The 16,616-nt window shown below is 36.9% G+C and overlaps 1 long non-coding RNA gene across 1 annotated transcript; it reads left to right on the top strand.

Moving 5' to 3' along the window:
- The first annotated feature begins 3,848 nt into the window (after window positions 1–3,848).
- Window positions 3,849–12,173, top strand: LOC120304043. Its single transcript, XR_005555593.1, has 3 exons — window positions 3,849–3,904; window positions 6,667–6,825; window positions 11,491–12,173. It is a non-coding gene; the product is annotated as an uncharacterized LOC120304043 (long non-coding RNA).
- Window positions 12,174–16,616: the final 4,443 nt, after the last annotated feature.

The raw sequence follows: 16,616 nt of genomic DNA, 5'->3' as shown, positions 1-16,616 counted from the left end.
ATGCGTTGTTCTTTTATTTTTATATTTGTTTATGGGTGCATGAAAACTTCAAGGAAGAAATGTTAATCCATTTTTTTTAAATTTAAAATTTTAAACATTTAAAGAAATGTTAATGTAAGAGTCTGTCTGTCTGTCTATCGATCGATCGATCGATCGTATATAGCTATTGTGATTCTGGGCAGCATACAACAATTAATTAAAATAATAAATATATAAAAACAGCCATTATTAAAATCTAAAAAAAACAACAACCCACAAGCCATTAGAGAGAGTGAATGCTAACTACAATAATGGAGCCATCTGAAGATTTCACCAGGGCCCAAAGCCTGGTGACACAGCCAGATCTGAAGAAACTTCCAGAATATTAACAGGAATGGGGCTAACTTCAATTCAGGAGAGAGAATGTTCCATTAGGTCGGTGCCACAGCAGAGAAGGCCCACCTCTTGGGAACTGCCAAGTGTAGTTCCTAATAGACAAGACCAACAGCATGCCTTCTCTGACAGAACTGATGGGATGGATGGATGGATATAATTAGGGAGAGGTGGTCACTCAGATAACTCATCTCAGGCCATGAAGGGCTTTAAAGATTGAAACTAGTATCTTCAATAGGACTTAGAAGCAAATTGGTAATTAGTACAGCTCAAAAAGTAGAGTGTATATGTACTCTTTTACAAGTACACATAACTGCCCACACCCCTGCATTCTATACCAGCTGAAGCTTTCAGATAATTTTCAAGGGCAGCCCCATGCACAGTGCATTACAGCAGTCCAATTGGGAGGTGACTAGAGTATGAGTGAGCCCTGAGTGAATCCTGACTAGAGCATGAGTGAATCCCTGAGTGAGTCCCTGAATCTAGGAATGAGTGAAACTGACACACAACACAAAGCTGTAAAAAGGCCTTCCTAGGCACACTTGCCATCTGCTCTTTGAACAGGAGTTGTGAGTCCAGGATGACCCCCAGATTATGCACTGGGTCCATTTGGAGTAGTGCAATCCAATCCAGTGCTAAAAATGATATAGTCCTAGAACTGGCAAGTCCCAAAATCCAAAGCTACTCAGTCTTGCCAGGGTTCAATGAAACCTGTTATTCCCCATCCAGACTGTCACAGTCTCCAAGAGATGATATTCTGGGCATTGCTTAATTTGCCAGGGGCAGAGATATATAGTTGGGTCTCATCAATTTATGACTTCATACAGATGTTGAATAGAAGACAAGAGAGCATTAAACCCTGTGGCACCCCACCTAGTATGGGCTGAGACAGGATCTCACCTCCCTAGTCATCACCGACTGGACTTAATCCTGGAGAAAGGAAGTCAACCAGCACAAGACTGGGTCGCCCAGCCTCCAATCTTCTGACACAATCCCAATATTGAAAGTCTCAGAGAAGTCAAGTAGAGCAAGGAGGGATGTCCAATTCCACTCTTGTTAGAGTCGATCCAAAAGTGTGACCAGTGTTGTTTCCATCCCATACCAGGGTCTGAATCCCAACTGAAAGGGATATAGATAATTTGCTTCTTCTTGCCTTCTGCCTTTTCTGTTTAAGGCACTCCTATTATGCACTCGTGCTGGCTTTACCAATTCTTATCCTGGTTGAGACTCCCTGGCAGCAAGTTATAAGCTATTTAGTTCAGACTTCAGGCTGCGACATTCTCCCATTTACTTGCTGCTGTGATTTCCTTTCTGTGAGTAGGGCTTTGTGGACATGCATACTAGTGCATGGGCATGTGGGTGTGTGCACATATGCCTGCTTTGAGATGAATATATATTGAAGGGGGGAGTTGGATAAAAATAATGGGATCAGCATCCACCCACTAACGAAATAGCAATGGTTCAGATGCCTCCCAGTTAGTAATAGTTCTCATTCTATTCTTGGAGCCATGATCCTTGATTCTGCAACAGACATATAGTCAAATAAAACATATCACCATATTCTTTAATAACTTTTGCTTACATTTCTGCCTTTGTGAAACAGCATCAGAAATGAACATTCTGGTAAAATTATTATTATACCAATTATTTTCTAATTGAAACTTAGATTACAAAAATGTACCCTCTCTCTATATCTGGCACTTTCCTTTTATGGAGAACTGAGGGAAAATCTGTAATTTTTAATTATCTGTATCCAGAAAACCTACACATACCCTTCTGTATCTATCCCAAAATTGTGGAAGTGGCCCAATGGACATCAGATAACTCTGGAAGAATCTTTTTTTAAAAAAATATTTTTTTATTTTTCCAAACTCTCCCTCATACATATACTGTGATATTTATCAGATGTTAACATACGTTCTTTTTACATTCATATATAAGATACTTTTGATAAAATGAAATAAATATATACACATGACTTTTGGTGTTGCTCACCCATTTCCCCTTTTACTGTATCCACATTCCTTCTTCTCTACCTTCTTTCTCCCTTTCTTCTCTTCCCTACTTCCCTCTTCTTCCTCTCCTCTTCTCTTTCCTTCACCACTTCTCCCCACTTCTCTTCTCCTCCAACCTTCCTACTTCCTTCTCCCCTCCTTTACTCTTTTCTCTCTCCTCTCCTTTCTTCCCTCTCATAACTCTGGAAGAATCTTGATGAACTTCCAATAAAGTGCAGATTTCTCCAGGGCAGCCTGCTTTTTTTTTCTTTTTGTATCCTGATATTTTCATTAGGATAAAAGTAAATAGAGCATTGTATATTTTTAAAGAAAAATTGTGCTGATTTTTTTCTTTCTTTCTCAATGCACATTATTAAAAGCACTTACAGAAGACATGTTTTGCATAAAAACATCACTTAGTTAAATTTTCCATGTAGATATGCAAAATAAGTCTTTCTGAAACTAAGAAAAGCCACTCGCAACCAGTATGGACTGGGCTGAGTTTGTAGACAAATTATTTTATTCTGTATATGATAGCTTCCTATTTTTGTAGTAATTAAAGCTTAAATATTACATGGTTTTCTTTTCTAAGGCAATGGCAATATCCTACCTGAGACTTACAAAAGGATTAGGGTAGACTGATATAACTGAATGAAGAAAACTGGGAAAGTACAGGTTTTGGAGTTAATTTTTGCAATTCTGCTTGAAAACCTGGGTTATTGTTTGCAGCTTTTGTTGTTTTAATTGCTTGTACATTCCCCAGAGTCATTGTTGTGAGATAGGCAGCCATACTGAAAGAGAAAGAAAGAAATGACAGAGAGATAGATATAGATATAAGCATGAAAAATGGTTTTGACTCAGCATGAACCTGGGAAAAGCTAGCAATATAGATTGTACGACCTCCTTCTGGAATGTCCTTTTTAAAATTCTTAATTTTGGAAAGTCCTAACTTTAAAACTTATCAGGAGCCATTTTCATGTAGTAGAAACTAGGAGACTGGGAGTTCCAGTCTCACCTTGAGCACAAAGTCAGCTGGGTGACCATGAGCAAGTCACTTTCTCTTAACCCTAGGAAGGAGGCAATGGCAAACTCCTTCCTAAAAAAACCTTGCCAAAAAAACGGCAGGAACTTGTCCAGATAGTGTCAAAGAACTGGAGACAATTGAAAGGAAGAAAACAAAACACTTTCCTTTATGATCTAAAACAGCGGTTCTCAACCTGTGAGTTGCGACCCCATTTGGGGTCAAACAACCATTTCACGGGGGTCGCCAAACAGCGCAGTCCGCCATTTTTTCCCCCTTTTCCTTAGCTGTGCTACTCCCTTTTATTCTATTGGCTTTTGAAAGCCAATAGAATAGCCTCTCTTGAATAGAGTCTAATTCTATTGGCTTTCAAAAGCCAATAGGAATTGTCCAGGCTGTCTCTGCCCTGCTGAGCCCGCCAAAAGTCCCATTCTGCAAACAATGCTGCAAGTTGTCTGCAGCGAAGGCGAGCTGTCTGGAAGTTTCCACCCGTCCCTGCTGAGCAACTACTAAAAATGTAAGTAAAAGAGGGCCAGGAGTGGAGGTGGGAGGCTGGCAGGCACAGGGAGGGTTGCTGGCGTGTGTGGGGCCCAGCGGGTGCCTTACTTCCCTTGGACTGGCCCAGCTGGTGGTCGGCCTGCTCCGTCTCTGCCGCTTGCCAGCTACGCCTCGGCCAGTGCAGGGGGAGGCACCGCCCATGCTCGGCGCTCCCGGGCAGGGAAAGTCCTCGACTTATGACCGGTTGGGTAGTCCTCGACTTACAACCGGTTGGGGGTCGTGGCATTAAAAAGGTTGAGAACCACTGATCTAAAAAGAAATTGGACACAGTTTCACAACTTACCAGCTTCAAACCTAGATCCAAATTGGTCTAACTACATGACAAGGAAGCATGATATTAGCAACTACATTCTTGAAGTGATTATAGCAACAGGTGTTTAAGTGTGGGAAGTGTTCCTTTTCATTAATAAGTTGGCCAGCAAGTTTCTTAAATCTCATGATCTCTTTTTTAATTACTGTATATTTTTCTAGGATTTCAAAATAGCTTCCTGTATTACTTTGGAAACCTCCAAGCCTCAAATTCAAAAGCATTTGTTTTAAACAATCAAATACCTCACTGGAGAAGGCTGCCATATTTTAATGGGTAAAGGACTGAAATACCTTTTCCACAGGCTTTTAGTTTATCTTAAAATAATTACAGTACGGTGAAGTTCATGGGGTGATATACTAATGCTGCAACAGTAGAAAAACAAAGGATAACAACCATTTGGAGACGAAGTGGTTAAAAAAGAATATTCTTATAATATATTACAATTGCATTTAACAAGCTTTGAACATTCTTTCATTTAGGAATACATGGAGTAAGGTAGGTAAGGATGAAAGTCTATTAACAGCAGTAGGGAGATATAAAACAATAAAAGGAATGTTTCAGGAATTTTGAAAAATATATTTTCAAAACTCAGACGTAAAGGTGGATGAGAGAAGAATGGAATTTTCATTTCATTCATTCATTAAAACAACTTTGGGATATATGTATTCATGCTGCATCCCTAACTTTCAGGCAAATTTTACTGGGGAAAAATCATAGTTATGTGTGCCAGAATATGGGAAATTTAGAATACTAGTCTTTAACTCAGGATAAAAGGATAAACCTATGGTGAAATCCACACATGAATTAAACTGTCATGTTTAATCTTAAATTCAAACTACTAAATTCAAGGGAGCATGCCATTTATCTTCAGATAGTGCTTTATTAAAATAAAAGTCTAATTCATTATGTATATAGATATTGACAATTAGAAATTGTAAAATGAGCCTTGCATTGTGAATGTACAGTAGTAAAACTTGGAAGACATCCTTAGTCTTTTATTTAGGATTCATAATTAGGCGTTATTAGACAAAATACAAGGAGAGTGTGTTGGATATGCTCAATGCCTTATTTGTTAAAATAAAGGTGGGATATACCGTAAATAAACAAATAAGTTGTAAATATATAACAAAAGATGTAGTGTTGGAAATGTAAGTTCTTTCAAACTGTACAGCTGGGCAGAATAACTGTAGTGAGCGCTTAGAATTGGACTGTAATAGTTAAAAATGTCCATGAGAATTTATGTTTCATGCAAAATCTCCAGGGAGAATATTAAACTGTCCTGTGACACAACACTTATAAGCTGCCCAATCAGTGAATGACATTATGGGGAAAATACTAATACTGGATCAGGAAGGAATAGAAAACAATAAATCTATTGTTGTATTTGGAATATTTTGTTTTGTTTTCTGGCATTCACTCTGTCTATCCGTCTTAAACATTTAAATAAGATATTCCTCGTTATAATCTTACTATTTTGCTTAAATATTTTACACATTCTATTTCTGCTTTTTTTGAAGTAAATATTATGTGGTGAGAGTCTAGGATGACATTCATTTTTTTATTATCTACAGTCTATCCTTCATGATTATAGAACTAGGGGCAGTTATTACAATTCTTTTGACGAGGCATTCTTTCTCTAAAAAAAAATCTAGGTCAAAGCCCAAGCTATTAAAATTAAACACTATTTACCTTGTGCAGTTTTAACATTAGCTAGAGAATAGGACTGCTTTAAAAAGCTGCTGGTGTAGCTTCAATCTGAGCAGTTCAAAATTACAAAAATCTTAAGCAGAAAGAAAGTTACTGAAAACAAACGCATGCTGTTTCTTATTAGCTGTAGCAAATATTATTATCTAGGGCAGGAAGAGAATAAAATAAACACAAACTTGTCAGATTGATGGCCTGAGGACTGGCACTTGGAAGGTACTGTACAATTTCCTTATCTGATATATACATTCAGTGAGGGTCAACACAACCTTGACTGTGAACCACATATTGTTTTCTTTTGCGTAGAACTTCTCAAGAAGAGAAGCAAAGCTATCTTGCCAAGCTTAAGAACAGAGAAAAATGAGAAAGCAAAAAGGAACAATATTAGTCAAGGAAGGGCCACAATAACTTCCTCCAAATTAACTTTTTAAAACATCATAGTACATCAGTCATGCAGTAATTCAATCTGTGCTTGGTAGGGCGCATGAATCATATCTCATTTTCATGGGAAAACAATAAGTGTCTCTTTGAGCTGCTATTCCAGTGGGTCAAATGCTATAAATGCAAAAGAGAATTTTTAACTTTAACTTTAAAACTTAACATGTAACTTGTGACATAAATTCTTGTAGATTATAAGCAATGAAATATTATTATCCTCAGTTGATAGATACACATAGAGACATATCACTTTTCTTCCCCTTTGTTAGGAATTCAGAGACTATGTGGACGGGACAAAGCATACCAAGGAAACAGGCATGACGTCTGCAAACACGATATCCCTAAATGTATCACCCCTATCCTGACCTTCAATCAGATTCTAGGAAAGTTGGTAGGGTCAGAAATGGATAATCTGTAAAGACCTAAATGTGAGTTGACAAAATAAAATTTATTTGACATTTCTCTAAATCAGTGATTCTCAACCTTTCTAATACCATGACCCCATAATACAGTTCCCCATGTTGTGGTGACCCCCAAGTGGGTGTGGCCACCAATAAGAGGGAGTAGGATAGCTAGGGAAAAGGGAAAAAAATGGCGGACAGTGTGGTTTGGCGACCCCCGTGAAATGGTCGTTTGACCCCAAATGGGGTCCCGACCCACAGGTTGAGAACCACTGCTCTAAATCATCCTTCTGCTCACCAGTTGCTGGAAAGCAAAATATTCACATAAAAGAAAATGAAACAAATATATAACAATATGAGATACGGAGGTGAGAGTATTTATCACAATAAAATCAGAAAGTAACATTAAAATAAACCAAATTACATTTTGGGCACAAGTTCTTTGCTTCTAAAGTGTAATAAACAGGACTCTAAGTTCCACTATTTGGATCATATTATAGAAAAGTCTTTCTTCTGTGCCTACCAATCTAACTTCTATGGATGCTGTGGCACATAATAAGAACTTCAGTAACAAATATGGGCAGAAAGACACAATCTTTCTTGTCCCAAACTTTTAGATATATAAGTAAAAACTGGATATTGCATTGGCCCTGGAAGCTGGAGGGAAGCCAGTGCAGTTGTTAACATTGACCAATGTTATACGATTGACAAAACACATTTTAGACAAAACAATGGTTGCCATATTTATATTAGCTAATTTTATGAACATTTCTCAAGAGAAAAACCATATCGTAATATGAAAAAGTAATTACATAATATCAATTTACCATATTAATGTGTATGCTACCCAACTCCCAATGAGACTGAGTGGCTCACAACAATCAAAGAGATTACAATACAACCAATAATAAGTAAAAGATGACAAGTGAGACAGATCACATAGAATGAAATGAACGGGTCTCACTCTCCCTTACCAAACGCCTAGATGAAAAGCCACAACTCTTCTAAACAACAGTGTGTGGGCAGGGAACCTTCCATATCTTAGGAGATACAGTTTATATAATATATAATACAGATTATTAGGCATCGAAGAAAAACTGGTGTACTAGAAAAGGCACCATAGTAGCTGGCTTTAAAAAGTGTAACACATACAATCAACCTTGTTTTTCAGGGGGAAAAAAAGCCTTTTATTCTTTATGAATAACAGAATAACAGAGTTGGAAGGGACCTTAGAGGTCTTCTAGTCCAAGCTTCTGCTCAAGCAGGAGACCCTGTTCCATTTCAGACAAATGGTTTTTCAATATCTTCTTAAAAACTTCCAATGACTTATATTCGTTGTTCTCATGCCCATGAAAGTTTGAGACTCAGATCCTTATTTATTCTATCTAGGTAATGGTTCAGGGCTAATGCAGTCTTATGGGCACCAAAGATACAAGTTACAATCGGCTGAGCAATCCTAGTGCTGCAAATTTGACGTACCAAAGATCAAGAGGCTGAGTAATAACCCTTTAGTATTCCCCTTTTGAGAATATTTGACCAAATATGACTAGAAACATGTTAGGATGGGATCTTTAATTCCCATCTCAGCTAAGCTTTTGAGAAAGATACCATGGGTGATGATATGAACTGGTGTTAAGTGGCAGTTCTGTCAGGAATGGACGAAAATAGTATTTCTAAGAGAAATAGCTGATTTGGGAAGATTTTTTTTTTTTTTTGCATGTGTTCAATGAGGTTACATGCCTACTAAATGAGCTTGAGATTAATTTAGATAATCAGAGCTGTGGCAACTAATGTATTTCCTGACACTGCACCAGGTGTGGCAACCTGGAAAAAGCCAACCCTGCCCAATTCTGCTTATGCATATTAAACTTTTTAATATAGTCTGTGTAAGGCTGTCCTCAAAAAATGGGAAGACTGCTGACAGATCTGCATCAGTTACAATAGAATCCTTTTTATGGCTCAAAGTTAGCAATGAAATATGAAAGACAAGGCTATTGAAAGATTGTGAGAAAGTCCAGCATCCTAAATGATAGATTTCAAGAATAATTGGGAGTGGTCTACAGGATGAATAATTTCAAAAAGATAGACGCCAGGCCCTCGGGTAATCAGTAAGAGAGAAGCTGAAGGGCAAGCTGAAGCTTCAGATTTTTTGCAGCAAGAAAATGCTTCCAACATCCCTTTATACTGGGGTGGTCAACTATAGCAACTTTATGACCCGTGTCCTTCAACTCCCAGCATGGCTGGCTCAGGAATTCTGGGAGATGAAGTAAACACATCATAAAGTTGCTGCTTTATACAGATAAGAGAGGTGACTCCGTCACTGATGCAACTGCGTGTACTTATGTGCCAACTGAATGATCATACGTTCTGCCATGACACTTAATTTATATTATGCTTTTATGGTGTCTTTTTTCACTTTTCACTCTTTTAAAAGGCATTTTTATATAGTTTTTAAAAGAATGTATGTATTTGCATTATAATTTCCCTTTTCTTTTTCTGTTATTAGTTTAAAAGCCATAAAAATAAATAAATAAATAAATAAAATGAGGCAGAGCTCTGTATTAATTTTGGGTATAAAACTCTATGCTGGATCTCCTGTTTTGAAAACCAGCTGAGCCGAATTATCTGAAGGATTATTTCTTTTCACTATGAGATACCACATGTGGTGACCATTTATTTTCTATGCTGTACAGAATTGGGCAAGGCTTTTCAGCAATAGTGCCGAGGCTATGGAACTTTTTTTCTGTCTATATAGAGGTATTTTTGCAGGAGCTCAAAGCATCCTCTTCAGAAAAGCTTTCAGTGAATAGCAGTTCTGATCTAAGCTTATTTCTTAAACATTACTCTGCTGTTGATTTCTGATATTTTTTTTTTCATTCTTATTCATGCTTTATCTTTCCATTCAATTATAGATTATTCGTGTTAGCACAAAACGTAAAAAAAAACTCCTAGAACATCTTGAAAAATAATTGGAAAGATATATTCTAGTCACTTTTTCAAGCACTGTGGGAGACTATGACAGAGCAATTGAAATGAAACTCTAAGTCAAACTCGCAATGTCACGTGATGTGTCGCGACATATCGTGACTTTTTTTCCATTGCCAGCAATGGAGTGGGTGCGGTTTCGGCATTACACATCCAGCCTGCAGGCCGGCAGTTTGACACCCCTGCTCTAAGTAGACATAGTCGTTAAAATAAGAACAAAAAAAGAACAAATACCAGTCAGCTAGTTTACAATGTCTGAAAATTAAACGGAACAGAATAACCATTTCTGACAAATATATATATAAAAATTATGAATATATACTTTGAAAATGTCACTCCTCCTTCTATACCTCATGGGGGGGGGAACTGATGGGTAAGTTTGTCATTGTCTCTCTCTCCATGGGAAACCCTTAGGGAAAAGCCTGACAAAATTATCAGTCTGATTATAATTTAAATTTGGATTCCGTAGAATCCATTCAGCTTTCTGATATTTATTTCAGGTTGCCTCCCACCCTCCAAGAAATTTCAGTTCATCTGTCTTCGCAGGTTTTCAGAAATGCTCTTCTAATACAATCATGCTGCAAACATTTCTGTTTTTAATATATCAGGAACATGCGTATGTTTTAATAATTAAAAGTGAATCAGCTTCAGATACTGAAAACTCACTAACTTCACTTTTTTCTTTTGCAAATACTGAAGAGGAAATGAGCACAGGTCAGCCCTGTATACAATATAGATACTACACAAACTACATAAAATGCTGCTTTCCCCTAGAAACAGACACTTTTCTACACCCCCCCTTCCAAATTCTGCTAAAAGTCTTGACAAGGACAAGTACTCTCATAAAACAGTTTTCTTTTGTAACTCAAGTTTCCTTCATGGAACTTCGCCACAGTAAGCAAAATAAATGTCCCAAATTATCAGGTAAGACCAATATTGCTTGCTGGCAAGTTGAACCAGGAACTACTGGTAGAAGGAAAATGGAGCTACCGGGGAAGGGTCAAAAAGCATGACCAGGTCTTGAAGCAGAAGAGCAAGCAGGCACAACTCACAGCAGCACCAGCCTGTAGAATTCTAACAATAGCTGGCTTCTGGAAAGAGACCTTTTCAGACATTCAAGTGATGTCCTTTTCTCAGAAAGATACAACATTGAGAGAGGGTGCTTTGCCTGTTCTTACTGGAAATAAAAATATGTCTGTTTAAAAGTTCATGTTGTGTTTCCTTAATCTATCAAATTGGTATTTAGAGCCCATATTCCTTTAAGCACTCGGAGCTGAAAGATACAGGTATTACATTATTTCATGTCCTCCTATATTGGGTCTCTCTCTCTCTCTCTCTCTCTCTCTCTCTCTCACTCACTCACTCTTTTTCTCTCTCACACACACACTTTGGGGAAGGAAGAATTTCTCTCTTTTTATACAGTAAATATTCTGCATGGTGTTTTTAATTACACTGATCATCAGCAGGCTCCATGTGATCAATTGTATCGTATTTGGGACTCCTATATGTTGGTAACCAGATGTTATTCTACAGAATAGAGATGTTATTTTATACCATACTAATTTTTTGATCAGTTCATCTTTTTTTGGTATACAAATTAATCTGGTATGGGTAGTTATTAAATATTCTGTTTAGCAATTTGGGATGGATAAATTGCTATGATAAATAACTATAATTCCTCTTTGGTACTCCCCTTTATTTTCCTAGGTTTGTTGAAGGATTGCAAAAGTCCTTTGCTAGCATGAAGGACATGCAAACTGGGTAAGTAATGGAGACTGTTCCTTGTTATCTGTCTTTCAGTTTCCAGAATATTATCTCTCCCTGATAAACAGCTCTTTATTTTTCTATTCAGTACTATTTCTAAGTACTTTTTTATTGTGCTTTTTAGCTTAGTGTACTTCTTTTGTGTGAAGTGTTTTGGAAATGAGATTGTGATTGTGTTTATTTCTCTGAAACCTCTCTAAATGCCTATATATTCACACACACTGCTCAGTCATTTCACAGCTAAGGCAAGTGCAAAACTCTATACCTCTCCCATGATAATGTTATCAAGAGTTTAAGGTTCTTTGGAAAAAAGAAAGAAGTTGCTTTTCTATTACATTGGAGAAAAATGGTTCCCAAAACACCACACTCCAAAAAATCAACCACTTAGCATAATCCTAGAACTAGTTTAAAAACATTTGAATGAGCTTTAGATGTATAATCCAGAACAAATGGATACAAACTGAAATAATAAACAAGAAAAATGATATAAAGCTGAATGGTGGTTTCCCCAGCAAATGTTGAAAAAGCAGAAGCCAATATGGCCTAATTCATTGCCCATCCTTGTCCATTTCTCAAAGTTTCTGCTTCATATCATTTTTATGGAGAGGCAGACTAGAGATTAATCCCAGCGAACCAGAGATTAGGGAGAGAGACTCTACTATTATGATATAGGAAGGATATATGAATTTGTATGGGGGTGGTTCATAGTTTGGATATGAGAGACCAGCATGAATGATATTCAATAGGAAGCCTGGTTTATTAGATTGGTTGGTGATACAGAGATCTCTTTGCAGCTTCCTTTAGGGTGCAAAGGAAGGGGAGGGCTGATCAACTGTGGCAGGAGGAGTGCATGAGTAGTTACACACCTGTAGCATTGGCAAGAGGAAGATAATGGCATGAAGTATCGGGTAGGCTGTTTTACAGAGGAAAGGAGATTTCCAATTTGAAAGTGATCTCAACTTCCAATTTGATGGCTTCATTCTGTTGGATTGCTAGAGATCTTGACCTCAAACTGCTGATAGTTAATCCCACATCTATCTATAACAAAATCACTTTCATTCACAACTTGGTGGTGCATGAGGTAGCAAACCTGGCATGCATTACTGAAATCAGTCAGAAGTGATGCTGCTTTGTCTGAAATCTGTTCACCTGAATGTCAGATCCTTCATCCAGCTCAATGCCAAAATAAGGGAGGGGATGACAGTGATTGTGACAGATACCTCACAAGATCTTGATCATGGATTCTTCTCATTAGATGCTAGGGTGGAGTGATAACACATTATGTTAAGTTTAAAGACAAGCTTGGGATCTTACTAATACACCAGTCACTCTTACTGCCCAACAAGAGCCCTCTCCAGACTTTTGCAACTGATATCCAGACACTGGGGGATTTTATCCTTCATGACCTTGGACAGACTTGTATAAAGCCCTAGAATTCATGATTACTATAGCAATCATAGGCTTGACCAAGATAATCTCAGGCTTGTCACATGTGGAGACTTACATAATTAGACCTTGGTTTCTCTTGGAGCAGCTATTGCATTGCTTTAAAGCAGGGGTGTCAAACTCGCAATGTCACGTGACATGTTGCGATGTATCACAACTTTTTTTCATTGTTGACAATGGGGTGGGCGTGGTTTTGCCATGACACATCTGGCTTGTGGACTGGTAGTTTGACACTCCTGCTCTAAAGGAGAGTGATTCTATTGTTCCATTGTCATGGTCAGACCACAAACTGATTCTATTGTGATTGAGACTCATCCATGTAGTGTAATGAGAGCTGTCTGTCCCGAGTGCCTAATATCCATTACTGGTTTCTAGAGATACCTAGAGAGTTTCTCAACTGTCTGGGGAGCAGTGGGTATAATTCCTAATAAACAACTGGCAAATTGGGCACTGGACTCAACTGTCCCTAAGCAATTTCTTTTTGGAAGACAATTCAGATTGGTGCCATGGTTTACTGAGGCCCCTGGGAACTAAAATGCCAGAAGTAACACCTGGACTGCTGGTGGGGAAAGACTAAAAGCAAATCTAATCAAGCGTGACTACGTGTTCAACCCATCACAATGGCAGGGAAAGGAAGAGAAAAGGGATTACTTCTCTCTTATTCAGTAGATGGAACACAATATGAATATGTTAAGAGACCAAGACAGCTGTAACTTGATGGAGCTGATAAGATTCTGAAAAAAGTGAGCAGTGAGAATTTTAAAGCACAAAAGGTAGTGTATGACTGTGAACGAAACAGGTATGGTTTGAAATGTAGAAAATATGGAATGATACAGTGAAAGGCTTAGGAGTAAATTAATTTTAAGTTAGTATTCTTTCTTTAGTATTTCTTAATTCTTTTCTGTGCCCTGCAATAATGTGATGAGTATCCATGCATGAATATATGCCAAGAATTATTTGCATTCTTAGCATAATTTAGTTTAGCAACATGACAACTAGTGAACAATTAAGGTGCCACTTTCTTTTACAAATGTGGCAGACGTTCTAAACATGTTTTAGATGCATGCCATATAAGGCTGAGAAATGACTAACCACAGAAAAGTTGAAAAACCTGATTAGGCTTTATCAACTTTTCACAATCTGATTTACTTTGCAAAAATGGGTGACTGACTGACTGACCACATCAGACCACATTAGCCATATGCATGAATTGAATTGAATAAAGCAGTTTGTTATGTTAATGTAGCTAAAGGTATTGAGATTCTTTAGTAGTTTGTTTTTTTTTATTTCAAGCTTACCTTTGATCAATCAAAAGTTACTGTTTAAAAGAGATACCCTTTCCTAATGGCATAAAATTCAGTTGGATTAAGTTAAGAAGACTGTGGGCGCTATTTATTTTAAACATTAATCTTCCTGAAAGAACACTCCTCTAAGAAATGAGGCATTTTCTTTATTATCATTTTAGGCACAAAGTTCCATTGTTAAAATGTTCCATTGAAGCTGAGACTAAAAAGCAAGGAGGTATAATGTGGTTCAAAAATGAGATCCCTTCCTCTTTTTCTGCTAGTGGCAAGAAATTCTTATAGGAATGAATTCAGCACTCCTAAATTGTTAAAAATCTTTGAACATTCTTCCAGAATTATTATTTTGCATTTCAAAATAGACTTTATCTTGTTCTGAAAACCTGATTCAGCTGCCTGAAAATAAACCCCCTGATGTACAAGTTCTTATCTGAAATAATATATTTAATTTCATAGTCTAAAATGTAGTGTCTAAATAGTGAAGACTGAATCCATAGAAAATTAGTGGACATAACTGATAACTGTTATATTCAGTTTCATTCATTACCTGGCTAAACATGTACGGAACCAAGGGAGTCTATTCAAAGACAGAGTGAATCATAATGAAAGCATTGTGGTCGCACATTTTCTCTTTCATTACATTTTTTTTTCTTTTATTGCACCTTATGTGCAATAAACCTTTTGCCCTCCATTTTATGGTTTCCCACCAAATCCTCCACAAACTGAGGAATCAGCCAGTTTCCTCCCTGGGTGTCCATAATAAATCAAGCTTTCATCAAAATGCCTACATGTGCTTTGTGATGTCACAACAGAAGCTCTGCCCCTTGTATACTTGTGTGCAATGTCATGTTGTAAGAACAAAAGGGGCAGAATTTGCATTGCAAAGTTGCAGTGCACATTTTATCATTTGCTTTCCTTCCATTCAATCTCAGGGCACACCTATAGTCCCTGTCTTTTTTTAAGAACTTAAAGCCACATAAAGCTTGATCATATAATCCAACACATAGAGCCCCATTTAATTCCGAATTGGTTTACTGACATAGTATTCTGAACCCAAAAATTTCATAGCATCATCATGATTAGCAGCCCTATTGCTAGATCCTCATATTAATCAACTTAACTTCCTTTTAAAATTGGTTAAAGTGTTGGCTGTTGTTACAATATTTACTATTGCTGGATGTTGTCGATGGACCAAATGCCATTAACAGGCCAGAGAAACAAGATATTTGTACAAGAATTTGGAGGACTGATCGAAAGCCCATTTTTCTTCTCTGTTAAAGAATTTTAACATAAAGTGTCTTCTGAAGCCTCATACAGCTTTATAAAAATACTGATTGTTTTGTTTTACTACCAGCAGTGCCAGACAGAAAAATCTGTATTTGGAACAATTCCTTTTATTTTTTCCCCCAATTATCATTCAGAGCTTTGAAAACTACTGCAACACATGAATGATGATTCTGTGCTGTACCATCAGAGACTATACTAAAAGTTCTTTGGCTTTGCTCTTTGGGGTGTGATATGTCATTTGAAGGCAGTATCACAAGGCATAAAATAATATTGTCTGCATTTTCAAGTTTGAATATCTTTGATAGCAGTGCTGAGGAAGATCTTTGACTGAGGAATTATTAGTGTCTCATCAGCTAAGGAAGACAATACTGGAGTGGCCAAAAGAGTACATGTTTTAGATTTTGATGGTGAGGATAAAGTGTGAGCTTCATGTTTGAATATGAACATGCCTAGTTGATTCTCAGTGTAACTATATATGAAGCAAGAAAAATTATCTTTAGATTATTTGTCAAATATTTATATTTCAAATATTTCCAATACTTTGAAAATACTTAAATAGATGGACAAATGACTTGATGAAATAAAATTCAATTTTCCAGTTTTAAAAATATTCTGTCATTTTGACAAAATTGTTAAGTGATTTTACTCATTAGACCATAAAATCTAAACAAATTAAAGTTGTTGATCCAAAGCCAATTTGTACTCAACTTAAACTTAGTTATTACGTTCATATGACACATTAAGCAAAAATTTGTTCTAACCATTTTGAAGAAGCCAGAATATAGGATCTGACTTTGTATCTAATGTAAACTGCAAATCACATTTTGGTTTAGTGTAACGTGAGAACTCAACATGTGTATCTTATTTCGAATGAAACCTTTAAATTTATTCTCTTTAGATTTCCTACTAAAAGATCTAGTTTCTATTTAGTTATGTTCAGTCCAAATTCAACAAAAGAACCTGCTAATTGGAACTGCATTTAACATGTGGTTTCACACCCATGTAAAAGTTCTAAGAAGGCAAGATCATATCATA

Source organism: Crotalus tigris, unplaced genomic scaffold, assembly GCF_016545835.1.
Source record: "Crotalus tigris isolate CLP2741 ecotype Arizona unplaced genomic scaffold, ASM1654583v1 scf7180000017628.32516253702:7417878, whole genome shotgun sequence".
NCBI classification, from domain to species: Eukaryota; Metazoa; Chordata; class Lepidosauria; order Squamata; family Viperidae; genus Crotalus; species Crotalus tigris.
The sequence above is the reverse complement of the archived record's forward strand: the minus strand, read 5'-3'. Positions and strand labels throughout refer to the sequence as shown.